Source organism: Sminthopsis crassicaudata, chromosome 1, assembly GCF_048593235.1.
Source record: "Sminthopsis crassicaudata isolate SCR6 chromosome 1, ASM4859323v1, whole genome shotgun sequence".
NCBI classification, from domain to species: Eukaryota; Metazoa; Chordata; class Mammalia; order Dasyuromorphia; family Dasyuridae; genus Sminthopsis; species Sminthopsis crassicaudata.
The window spans coordinates 646,973,213-646,986,764 of NC_133617.1; the positions used below are offsets into that span (position 1 = coordinate 646,973,213).

At 37.8% G+C, this 13,552-nt stretch overlaps 1 protein-coding gene across 4 annotated transcripts in view; it reads left to right on the plus strand.

Moving 5' to 3' along the window:
* The window catches only part of CCDC171 (coiled-coil domain containing 171), a 507,402-nt gene that overhangs the window by 36,298 nt on the left and 457,552 nt on the right, over positions 1-13,552 (plus strand). Inside the window, exons 1-2 of one of the 4 annotated variants that reach the window (XM_074282936.1) lie at positions 7,270-7,588; positions 9,983-10,065. The exons of 1 other annotated variant lie outside the window; for it this stretch is intronic. The gene's annotated coding sequence lies outside the window, so the exon portion shown is untranslated. Of the gene's footprint in view, positions 1-7,269; positions 7,589-7,674; positions 8,839-9,982; positions 10,066-13,552 lie in introns of those variants that run through there. 2 more of the 4 variants (XM_074282938.1, XM_074282937.1) reach the window with 2 other exon arrangements.

Sequence of the window (13,552 nt, forward strand, 5' to 3'; positions counted from 1 at the left end):
AGTGCTATACCCCAAAGAGATCAAAGAAAATGTTCAGAAATACTTTTAGCTGTTTTTTCTGTGATGGCAAAAAATTGGAAATGTAAGGGATGTTCATCCATTAGGGAATGACTGAAGAAGTTGTATTATTATTGTTTTGGAAAAAATCTTATGATACCACAGGTGATGTTTTGACTTGGGAGTGAATGGGATTTAAGTGAGGCAGAATTACGCAGTTATCAGCCTCACTCTCTCTTCCAGAGTTATCTAAGTCCAGTGCCAAAACAAAATTCAGAATAACTCATTGTCCATGTCTGATCCTGTCCTAAGTGATCCATAGCACCTACTTCAGTCACCTTCATAATCACTGGAACAAATTGTTTTCATCTGTCCAGTCTAAGGGGAAAGTTCATTTGCTTGGGGTAGACATTTCCCAATCTTACCACTGGGTGTAAGGCCTGTTGGTTACCCTCAATTTGGTTTAGCTTATCTGTAGAAATGGTTTTACTGGAGTGTAGACACTGTACATACTACAACTTTTTTTGGACCCACAGGTGAGAGTTGTGTGAATTAGATGGAAAGCAAAGGTGAATGAGCAGCTCTGAAAAGGGCTCATAAAACCCTCACACCAGAGATGTTAGTCCTTCCTGAATACCCCATACACCCAAAGTGGTGGTATATGATTCTGATGTAATGTTTTTGTGCTATAAGAAATGAAGAACAGAATACTTTCAGAAAAACTGTGAATGACAGGTTTTTTCCCCCCAAAGTGGAATACTAATATGGGGAAATTTTTCATTGTAGCTAAATATTCCACAATGTATAAAATTAGGACAGTATAAACCACTGAGGGATCTTATTATAACTTCATATGAATAGATACTAATAGGAAAAGAAAATATGATCATGCATATATATGCATATATATATATATAGTTTGCATTCATATTTATAAATATTTAAAAATAGCTATAGAAGTATCTGTGTTGGAGGGTTCTAAGTAATATCTAGCTGTAATATTTTTCTATGGTTTTATACAGTTCCTATAGTGGTAAATGTGCTATATTTGAAGTCAAAATGCAGAGGTTCAAATCCCAGGTTGGGCAAACCACACTTTTGTCCCTACTGCTCTTTATGAATTGAAAGATTTGAGTCTGACTGTAGTCTTAATTAGTACTAAATGTCAGATCCTTCAAAAAATAATCTCCCTTCCATATTCGAACAAGTAGAGATTCATTTAGGTTAGCAAGCTGGAGGCAGTATAATCTGGTAGAAAGCAGCCTAGATCTGGAATCATTAGATCTGAGTTCAAATTTGTGTTTAGTTTAGTTTAATTGCTACTTGTATAACCTATGGGTTTCTTTGTTGGTCTACGTTTCCTCTTCTGAAAAGTCAAAGGATTTGATGATCTCTAAAATTCACTTTAGTACTAAGTCCTATAATTCCCCTTTAGAATAATTGCTTCAGGTTCCATGGCTAGACATCTATATCCTGAATATATTAACGACAGAAGCTCCCAAACTCACCAGAGTAGTCATTGCAGAACTTTTTGTGGTAATATAGAACCAGAAAAAGTTTGAATTCATTGATTGGAGAATAGCTAAACAAATTAATGGTTCACAAATGTAATAGAATGTTATTGTACCACAAGAATTGTTGAAAATGAGAAGTGTAGATAAACATGGGAATGACATAAAAATTGTCCAAGAATTTATTGATAGGTACTGAGGCCAATTATACTTATCAACACATAGAAACCACTTAATTAATGACTGACTCATTAAACTGATGTAGATAAATTGTTCCATACCTTCAGTATAGACCCAAGGTCCTGAGCAGCCATTTTCAGCTTCCTTATATAGGTTTTAATTACACCAGCTAGATGAATATCATGTAATTTTATAGAGGGGAAGGTAAATATTTGCATATGAAAGAACAAATAACAGAAGAGGAAGATCTGCATAGATAAAATTATACATTAGTAAACACTATGGATAAAAGTAGGGAATCTGTAGACAGAAGAATTATATCTATCTAGTTACTTGACATGCTTATCCTAAGTAAATAGAAGTAATAAAGAGCTAAGTCAGTTTTTTTCTTATTACTAACCAATTAATCATTGGAGCTAAACTTTAATGTCAGCTAAATTCTTCAAGGTTCCATTAACAGTTACTATCTTAAGGAAATGGTAGTCATAAAGCTAATACAGGAAAAATCTTTTAGTCTTAAATGATCTAATACAAAATGAAATAAGCCAAAATAGGCAAATGACATATAGAATTATAAAAATATAAATGAAAAGAATAATAAAATGAAGCTGAAAACTATGACTAATTTTGTTCCAGAGAAAGATCAGAGAACGTATTCCTTAACTTTCATTAGAGAGGTTGAGAACTATAGTGTTAAATATTGCTTGCACATATTGTTAAGACTGCTGATGTGTGGTTTGGTTTCATTAAATTTTATTATTATTTTTAAATGTAGCAAGGGTTGAAATCCAGGGAACGTGTATGATTCTGGATTGCCAAAGTAACTTCTAGGGACATTTGTGGCTCCACATTGAAGGACTTGTAAACTGAATAATATTCCTTGAAAAGTTCAAATTGTAGTACAGATGGAAAGGAAGGGATCTTCTGACATTTGACCTCTGAATAGGTGTAGACTGAGAATCTGAACAGCTAGGAGAACAGAGGAAAAGACTAAGACAGAAATTTTAGATCTAGCTTCTGGAGCTGGAAGAAAACTTAAGAAATCACCAAGTAATCACCTCCTCCCCTTATTTTATTGGTAGGAAACTGTAGTCAGTGATTTTTTTCTAGGTCAAATAGGTAAATAGCCTAGAGGAATTTGAATTCAGGCCCTTAAGAACCTAACTAGATCTAAAATTCTTACCACTATAATACCCACAGGAAGAATTGTTTTGTTTGGTGGAGACAGCATTTAATTAATTAATTAATTTTGCTTTTTATTTTCAAAATATATGCATAGTTTTCAACATTCACCCTTGCAAAATTTTGCCTCCCAAATGTTTTCTCTTTCACTTTGACAGCAAATAATTGAATATATATTAAACATGTGCAATTCTTCTACACAAATTTCACAATTATGTTGCATAAGAAAAATCAGATCAAAAAGGAAAAAAAATGAGAAAGAGAAAAAAATCAAGTAAAAAAACTAACAATAAAAGTTGAAAATACTATGTTGTGATCCACATTCAATCCCTTCAGTCTTCTTTCTGGATGCATATGGTTCTTTCCATCACAAGTCAGGAACTGGCTTGAATCACCTCTTTGGTGAAAAGAGCCACATCCATCAGAATTGATCATCACATAATTTTCTTGTTTCTGTGTACAATGTTCTCTTTGTTCGATTCACTTCACTTAGCATCAGTTCTTGTAAGTCTCTCCAGGTCTCTCTGAAATCATCCTGCTAATCGATTGTTTCTTACTGAGCAATAATGTTCCATAACATTCATATACCATAACTTATTTAACCATTCTCCAACTGATGAGCATCCACTCAGTGTCTACTTCCTTGTGGTGGAGGATTTATTTTAAACCAATTGATTTTGAAATCATGTTTGGACTTTTAGAAAAATCTATAAGGCAGTTGGAATTTGGGAGAAATCTAGGTTAATGATGCAAAAGTTATAAGATATGGAAGTGAATGAAATATCTGATGGTTAGCATATTGAGAGACAAGAAAAGACAGCAAACAATTTAGTAAAGCTTTAAAGAAACAGGAGGAGGCCTGCAGAGGACGCAAAGATTCGTAAGAAATTTGAAGGAGGAAAGATCAAGCTATATCCAAAGCTTCAGAAATGTCATGGAAAAATAGAGAAATGAATCAACTAGATCAGGTGCTAGCTATAGAAAATTATCTGTGACCCTCAAGGGCTTATTCAGATTTGATGATGCTCCAAAGTAGAACTGAGAAAGTTGGGGTATAAGGCTATCAAAGAAGACAGAAGAAAAATTGGCAACCTTAACTGATAATATATATTTAGCATCATTTTGTTTCGATTTTTTTTTGTCCCAAATCTTTTTTTGGTCCCATTTTTAAAACATTTCCTCCCATAAGCTGCCCTCAGTTTTGTTTTTTTATAATTACTTTAATTTTTCTTTATAGTGTAAAATCCAGAATATATTTCTTGTGTTTTATCTTTAGTTCACATGGAAAAGTGGATATAAAACAGATAAGAGGAGAAAAAATGCTATACTTCATTCTTCTATGTTTTTTCTTTCTCCTTTAAGAAAGCATCATGCTGAATGCTTTTGTCTGAAATTACCCTGCAGGTGATTCAAAAGAAAACCGGGAGAGCCTGCAATCCAAGAACAGCTTTTAAGCCAGTAGGCTCATAATTAACTGAAAGACAAGTATTATCAACAGTCAACCTGTGCCTCTAATAATACAAACTTTTTATTTGGAACTTCAAAAGCACAGATAAAATTTCAACGTATGCACAAAATGACAAAAGCTCTTCTGAAAAAAAAAACTTATAGTGGTAATTATATTCAATTGCCTTTGAAATGGATGAACTTAATGATTTATTTAAAAAAACTTTTGGAATAAATTTAAAAAATTAGACTTTTGCTTATCATCATCCCTTACACATAACAGACTCAAGAAAAATATTTTCCCCCATACTCTGAGACCTCTTTTAAAATTTATTTTCTTTAGAATAAAATAGAACCTTCTTTGTTTAGTTTTTCAAATCTTTTACAACCTGATCCTAGACCTATTAGGCCATCTTCATTGGACATTAGTGTCCCTCTAGAACATTGCTGTCCATCAGATAACATCTCTGACTTTGAATTGATCATCCTTCTAGCCTCCCTTTCCCCTTTTGTTTCATTAAATCTTTTTCTTCCTTCTAAAAGCACTCCCTGCCATTTTCTACTTGGAATCTTTCCTGATTCCCAGAACCACTTATGTCCTTTTGTTCTAAATAATCTTGAATTTATCTTTATCTTTATTATTTTTATCTTTATATTTTATTCAGTAATAGTTGTCTTACCCTCCCCTTCTCCTCCCACTTAAAATATGAATTCTTTTATTAAAGCTGATTTCATTGTTTGTGTACAATTCTGGAGACCATATTCAGATTCTAATTCTTACTCTTACTAAGGTGGAGTAGGCACTTACGTGCCTCCAAGGGTTATTGTGAGGAAATGGTTTTTTTGTCTTACAACACTACAGAAATGGGAGCAGTCACTTTTTTCCCCCCTATCTTCATCTTTATGAAGCAACTTGAAGCAATTTTTTTTCCTCCTAAATGTATTATAATTGAATAGAATTTCAATTTTTTTCCATTTGATATTGAAAACTAATTATTTAAGCTCTTCCAGCCACTAAAATAATGTAGGTTTTGGTTTCTTCCACTTCATCTGCAATTCAATACTTTAAGGTCTGCAGGCATTCCTAAGGTGGGGAAGTCACCTGTGCTTGGTAGTTCAGTTGAATATAATCAACATAATAACAACACTTTGAATTTACCGTAGGGGGTGGAGATGGTTAAATTGCCCACCAACTTCCTGGCTATAGCTTATTGTTCTCCCTTGATTACCACTATCAACTTTCCCCAGCGAAGAACAAAAGAGGGTTGAATTTTCCTGTACCTCTTAGGCCTGGTGGAGACCTGTAGCACACCTTCCTACTTTGGAAAAACCTTTGTGGAAGGGCAGTATGTGGCTAATAGTTCTATTTCAAGAAACATCTTTTAGTTGGATCACTTATTTCCTCTGGGTAGTATTAAAGTTTATAAAGAAAAATAATCCTTCATAGTCTTCTCTATGTTCGAGACTGGGAAGCACACTAAAAGGCTGGGGAAAGGAAGCCAAAGGAGGGAGAAAAAATAGATTTAAGGTTTGGTGAAATAGGAAAAGGAATGGATGGATAGGAATGGAAGGGAAAGAATAGGAAAAACCACTGATACTTTCATTCTAGAAGCATTTATAAAGTCCTGTGGCTATCGCTATTAGGTACTAAGGGAAACACCAAGTTTAGATTAAAACCTGTCCTCCATTAGGAAATAGGACAGCAAAGATAGCTATATTTTGATGCACTCAGGTTCAAAACGAAGTGCAAATTAACTTCCAAGATGGAGGTGTACCTAACAAGGGGAAAAGGAAGATAATAGAATCACAAATCGAGAGATATATATACATATATACGGACACATGTATTTATACAAATCATATTACTTGCTGTCTGGAGAAGGGAAGGCAAGGGAAGGAAGGAGAAAAAAATTTGTAACTCAAAATCTTACCAAAATGGATGTTGAAAATTATCTTTACATGGAATTGGAAAAAATAGTTAAAAAAACAAAAACAAACTAGGGCTGGAAGGAATCTCGAAGGCTGAGTGGGGAAGTGGCATTCGAATTTGCCTTTCAGAGAGTGATTAAGAATTCAATATGTTCCCGCTGGAAGGAGAGCTTCGTAGCACCTGGTGAGCAGAGAGGCAGGAGGACCCCAGGGAAGCTTTGTCCCGCGTTCTTTCCCGCCAGGCCCCCATCTTTCCAGTCTAACTTACACCTTAATGCCCCACTCTCCAAACCCTGCGGACCGGGGACACTCCCGTTTCCAGCTCCCGGGCATTTTCTTTAGCTGCCCAGGAACGTTCTTTGTTTTTTGCCTTCTTTGGATTCTCAGCACTTCGGCAATGTCCGGCTCATGGGAGGCGATAAACAAACGCTCAGACTATTGCGATGGCGAGGAGCGCCAGTAAAACCGATAAAGTGAAAAAGGCGAAGCAGTCCTGGTTGAGGAGATGAGACTCGCTTGAATCAGCAGGCGTTAGGGAGCTGCGGACTTTAGAACTCATTAGTGACAGAACGATAATCGGGACGGGGGAGGGGGGGCTCGGTGTCGGGAATGAAATTTAAAACTTATGGAAAGATCTTAAAAGATTACGGAATAAAGTGGCGCAAAGTTTTCCACTCTACACTCAAAACTTTTAGGCTCTTCCTAGTCACTGTAGTGGGCACGTGGCCCAACCCGGGGACCCACTCCAAACAGGTGCGTGAAAGCAGAGGCCCCTCCCCAGGCGCAGGGCGCGCTCGGCGGGTGGGAAGCCGCGAGCCGCGGAGGAGGCCCGCCCAGCGCAGGCGCACGCCCCGCCTCCCACAGCTTTCCCTTTCTGTGCTGCCGGGGGCCATGCTTCCCCGCCCGGCCTTCCGCTCTTCCAATCAGAGTCTCGCATTCCGTGCGCACGTATCCTAGAGATGGGGAGGCCGGAGAGAGGGCGCGGGGGGAAGGGGCGGGGAGAGGCGGGGCTGAGGGTGGACGGGGTGGGAGCCCAGCCTCTCTCCCACCGACCGGAAGTGGCCGTTGTAAACTTGACCTCCCTGGGGGCCGGCCCCTTAGGCGACCCCCTTCTCCTTTCTCTTTTGATCCCGCGGTCCTAGAAGCCGCCGAATTCCGTCAGCCCCCAGCCCCTTTCGCTGCACCTCTCTCCGCACCCTCCAGCAAAGTATTTCTCCTGCGTCCTCCACCCATCCCTCTATGCCGCGGGCCAGCTGGGCTAGTTGGTTGGCTTTAATTTGGAGAATAAATCCCGCGAGACTCCAGCCTGAGGCCATCTGTGGGGGCGGCGGGGACTCTCTGAGGTAACCGGTGGAGAGGGGGAAGGGAGAGGTGCGTGATTGGGGGAGAGGGCGGCGAGAGTCGAGCTGTAGCCCTGATGAGGAGGAGGGGCCGTGATGGGGACGAGGAGGAGCATCCTTCGAGGGGCGCCTTGGATTTGGTGGAGTGGGGATGAGGTTTTCCCTATCAATTTTCTAAATGTTTTTTTATTTTTTTCGAAAATCGGCCTTAGGTTTCTCTTAAAGAAAATAAGAATGAATAAAGTCTCGGGACAGTGTCCTCACGTTGTTGAATTTCTGCAAGCAGAAATATTTCCTTCCTTCCTTTCTTCCTCCTTCCCTTTTCTTTTTCCCTCCCTTCTTTCCTCCCTTCCTCCTCTTCCTTTTCTTCCCCCCCCCCTTTCTTCCTCTCTCGTAGTCATCTCCTTTCAATGACAGAGTCTGAGCGAGGGTCCTCTCTTGCTGTTGCAGAATTGGCGGCTCCTTGGTTAACAGGTTTAGGAACACTACCCAGCATTGGCTGAGCTGAATGGGAGTGGCACTCCCGGTAAAAGTCGGGCGAAGTCGCTCTCAGAGTCTGCTATTTCATCACTCGTTCCCTGAGAGGTGGAAAAATGGCTTTGTGAACTTTGATTTGCCATACTATTTACTATTACTGTAGTGTTGAAGTGGTCTCGGACCGGGTCTAGTCTCGGTATTCTGTGATTTGCCCCAAGTCTTTCTTTAATCTCCAGCTCTGCATTTTCTCATTCGAAAAGAGGGAAAGAAGACTAGTGACACAGGAGTGTAGAGGTAGTAAGGTTCTAGAAGACTGAGAAGAGGAAGAGAAGGGAAATTATGTAGGGCTTTGAACACTAAATATCCTGAAGACAATGGGGAACCACTTGAATTTAGAGAAAGGAGGCTCCATGGTTGGACTTTTATTTTAGTAAAATCATTTGATCATGTATAGTCTGTATCTTACTGCTTGATATTATTTTACAGAGGTGGGAGGGAGAGAAAAATTTGAACTCAAAATCTTACAAAAATGAATGTTGAAAACGATATTTACATGGAGTTGGAAAAAGATACCATTAAGGAAAATCACTTCCATGACTGAATGAAGGATAGAATGAGTGGGGAGAGACTGGAGACAAACCGACTCACTATCAAGCTATTGCTGTAGTCCAGGCATGAGGTGATGAGGGCAATATCAGAGGAAAGAAGATGTTGTATTGAAGAGATGTTGGAAAAGTGAAATTGACAGACCTTGTTTAAAGATTGAGTATGCCGAGGTGAGAAGAGAGGGTGAGCAGTCAAGGATGACTCCTCAGAACTGAGAGAGTGATGGTGTCCTCCATTGTAATAGCAATGTTACATGATGGAGGAGGGTTTGGGGGGGAAGAGAATGAGGATAGTTTTGGACATGTTGACATTCATTTTCAGGTGTCTGAAAGATAGTTGAGGATGTGAGACTGGGGTGGTGGTGTCCGTAGAGTGGTTAGGTAGAGTTGAAAATTATTAGCATGGAGATAATAACTTATGTAGGGCTTTGAATGTGAAATAACCTGGAAACAATGGGGAATCACTTGAATTTAGAGAAAGAAGGCTACATGGTTGTGATGAGGTCTAGACTTTAGGGAACCAAAATGAGATTAGGGTTTCTGGTGGTCAGGGAGTTAAATGATAAGGTCTAGTGGCAAGTTTGGGGTTCAGGGAACCAATGGAGAGGTTTGGCTCCCCTGCACCCTCTTGGGATTCAGCATAAGGGTAGGGAGTTTTGGGGACGCCCTTCTGAGGGCACAGGGATTCTTTGTAAAGGAATTTACAAACCTGAAAACCTAGATTGATAAAAGAGGTTTATTATAGGAATTGGAAGTAAGGTTAGAGTCTAGTAGTGGTTCTCAAACTGTCCCTCAGACTGTGGGAGGGCCACACGATAGTGAAAACAAAAGCTCACACTCTGTCTCCACCCCTCAGCCCATTTGCCATAACCCTGCAGCCACATAAATGTCTTCATCCTCAGCGGGTGCATCTGGCCCACTAGAGAGAAGGGGAGAGATGATTAGCATTGTCAGAGACTGCAGAGAGCTCCAGAAAGATCATGTTTGAGAAAAAGGGCATTGGATTTGGTAATTAAATGCTCTTTGGTAACTTTAGAGAGAGCAGTATTAGTTGAATGATAAAGTCTAAAGCTGGATTTTAGAAGATAGAAACTGTTGTCTAGCCTGAAGAAATACAGGATGATAATTAGTGGGAGGAAATGGTCAGGGAAAGGTTTTTTGAGGATGAGGGATCTATGTGCATGTTTCAAGGCTATAGTGAAGATACCAATAGAGGGAGAGACATTGAAGGTGATTTGCTGAGGATACTAAAAAGGGACAATCTGTTGGAAATGAGATAAAAAGGCTTAATGGAAGTGCTTATATTTAATTTTAGAGTCATTTGGAATCTATTGGCACTATTTAAGAAGGGGATTGACATGATCAGATCTGCATTCAAGACAAATCATTATGACAGAGGTATGTAAGATGGATTTAAGTGGGAAGAGGAAGGGAAAAATATTAAATGAATATGTATGTATATGTTTATGTATATAGTGCTTGCTTATACCAAGCACTGTGCTAAGCATTTTTTACACATATTATCTCATTTGATTCTCACTGTAACCCTACAAGAAAGAAGCTGTAATTATCTCCATTTTATAGTGAAGGAAACTGAGGAAGAAAGAAGAGTTTAAGTGACTTTACCAGAGTCATGCTATTACCTACTTAAGTGTTTGAGGCCAAGAATCAATTTCATTTTTTGCCTAGTGAGGCAAAGAGATTAATTAGGAGGCACTACTACAAGTGAGGAGAGATAAGAGCCTGAACTGAGGACTGAGTGATGGTTGTATGAATAGGAGTTAGAAATGGAAAGATTTAGCAACTGATGGGCTGGAGGAGTAAGGGATGAGTGAGGAATTCAGGATAACACAAAGTTATAAACCTGAGAGAGACTAGAAAAATGGTGGTGCCTTCAGTAGGGAAAGGAGGAAGAAGAGAGTAGGTTTTTGGGGAAAGATGAGTTCTGCTTTGGATTTGTGAAACTTGAGATGTCTTCAGGACAATTAGTTTGAAATATCCAATAGATGGGACTGAACATTTGGAAGACACTTGTTTATATCTATATCTGTGTCTATATATCTCAGTTTGCATGTCTGTCTTCTCCCTCTGAAGAATGAAAAAAAGAATGAAGATAAACCTTAAAATTGTGTCCCATATGTTTTTTTTCCCCTTGGGGAAATCAATTAAAATATCTACTATCATAATGTTGTACATATCTGTACATCTGTGAATCATGTGCATGGAGATAATAAATCCATGAGATCTGATGAGAGGGTACCTAGAGTTAGACAGCAGGGCCTAGTGCAGAAATTTGAGAAATATCTCTAGTTGAGTGGGGAGGCTGTGGATGATGAGCCAGTAGAGAACTTCAGAAAGACTTAAGAGGAAAACAAGAAATTCCATCTGAAAAAAAGTTTAGAAGGGAGAGATGAGACAGTAGTATCGGGAGAGACAGGAAAGAAGAGAGAGTATCTTGCAGAAGAATGTGCTTAGCAGTAACAAATGCAGCAAGTAAGCAGAAAAAAATGAGGACTGAGACAGATTGGTCAGATTTGACAATTTTGAGGTGATTGGTAATTTTGATACCTCCATTTGAATGATGAGATCAGAAACCAGATGATACAGGTACTATACTCTTGTGTTACTTCAGTTCTTACATTATGTGATTTCATCAAATTTATTTTTAAGACTGGTGTTTGAGAACAGGGACAGATACTTATCACAAGTAGCTGCACACCTAGACTCTACTTCTGTATTCTAGCTCTTAATTTTCTCATCTGTCAAATGAAGGGATGAAGTGGTGACTTCTAAGGTCCTCTGCACTTTTAAATCTGTGATCTTGCAATTTTTAGTTAGGGTGATGGTAGCTAGATGGAATAATTTTGAGGCATATATATGATTGATCTATATAATCATGAGTTAATTCTCTTTGTGGTAAAATGTAATTAATGGTATTTTGATGTAGTGTCATAGAGAAGAGCTTATGGTGGTAGTAGTAGTAGTAGACATGTTAGAGAGACATTAGATTTATTCTTCTTGACTCCTGAGGATGAATTAGAAGCAATGACTAGAAGTTATGGAGGTACATATTTTGGTTTCATACAAGAAAATTTTTAGAGTCATTCCTAGGTAGATTAGGCTATTTTAGGAGGTAATTTGATTTCTTGTAAAGGGAAGTCTTCAAGCAGAGCCACTGATGACCAATTGTGAGTATATTTATTTTGGAGGGATTCTTGTTCAAGTAAGGCTCGAACTCAAAAGTACTAGATGATTTCTAAAATTTATTCCAATTCCTGAAACTCTGATGAACTTAATACAATTTAACACTGACAATAATTAGCTAAATTATGGTTTATCCAGAAATTATAAAATTAGTATTGTGGTTTTTGTTGTTTAGTCATTCACTTGTGTTTGACTCTTTGTGACCCCATTTGGGGTTTTCTTGGAAAAAATATTGGAATAGTTTAATTGACATGTCCAGAGTTACATAGCTAGTAAGTATCAGACTGGATTTGAACACAGATCCTCCTGACTCTACCACTGTGCCGGGCATAAAATGGTTATAAAGAGACAATTGTTTCCTGGTAGTAGTAGCTAAGCCACTCAGTACTACAACTACCCCTACGTTGTGTTTCTAATATCTTCACTAGAAATAGTGAAGATTTTTTTATTTTTTAAGCATTCTCCATTTTCACTGTCTTGATCTCACTCTTTCTATGCTCTTGACTTTTTTTTTTTTTTTTTTAACAATATGGAATCCTGTCACACTTTTTTTTTTATTAAAACATTTTTCCAACTAATCTTTCTCTTGGAAATATAACTATAACTTGTGAGGAATTGACACTAAAAGATCCTTATCTTTTGATAAAATTGATGATCCTCATTACTAACTGAAGAGGCAGATTCATCAGCTTTTATTATCTGACAAGTAGAGATTCTCTGGGTCTTGCCTTTTCTTTTATGTATAAGTCTTCTGATACATACAAATCTTATGAATTTGTTTTTCCTGTTAAGAACACAGTTGCTAGCTGTTAAATATGTTATGACACCTTAAATCTTTATGGGACCAGAACTTGGAGATTTTTTTAGGCCTTTGTCATAGTGGTTCTGGGAAGTAGAATCCCATGAAATAAGTACACAATTTTTTTTTTTTTTTTTTAGAATTTTTTTTTCCCACAGTATATATGCATGAGCAATTTTTTTTATAACATTATCCCTTTTATTCATTTTTTCCAAATTATCCTCCCCCTCTACTCCCTCTCCCCATGACAGGCAATCCCATACATTTTACATGTGTTACAATATAACCTAGATACAATATATGTGTGTAAATACCATTTTCTTGTTGTACATTAAGTATTAGATTCCGAAGGTATAAGTAACCTGGGTAGATAGACAGTAGTGCTAACAATTTACATTCACTTCCCAGTGTTCCTTCTCTGGGTATAGTTGTTTCTGTCTATCATTGATCACCTGGAAGTGAGTTGGATCTTCTTTATGTTGAAGATATCCACTTCCATCAGAATACATCTTCATACAGCATTGAAGTAAGTACACAATTTTTCTTGAGAAAGAGAACTTTAGTAGAACTCTGAACTCTTGAATTACGAATTTTAAGTTCAATAATGAATATATTAGTCTAGAATCTTTTGAACTATCAGGTACTTGGAATGGACTATTGCATAAACTAATAAAATAATGAATGTGTAAATCTATTAAAATGACTTGCAAATCATAAAAATAGAATAGAATTCTTTAAATATAAGACCTATGGACTATTCCTTTAAAAAGAGGATTATAATGGATTGATACTTCTAAGCCTAGTTGAGCTAATCTGGATGCTGCTTTGCAGATTTTCCAATTTCTAGCAGAGAGGAGGAAAGAAGTAGAGAGAAGGGCTGAC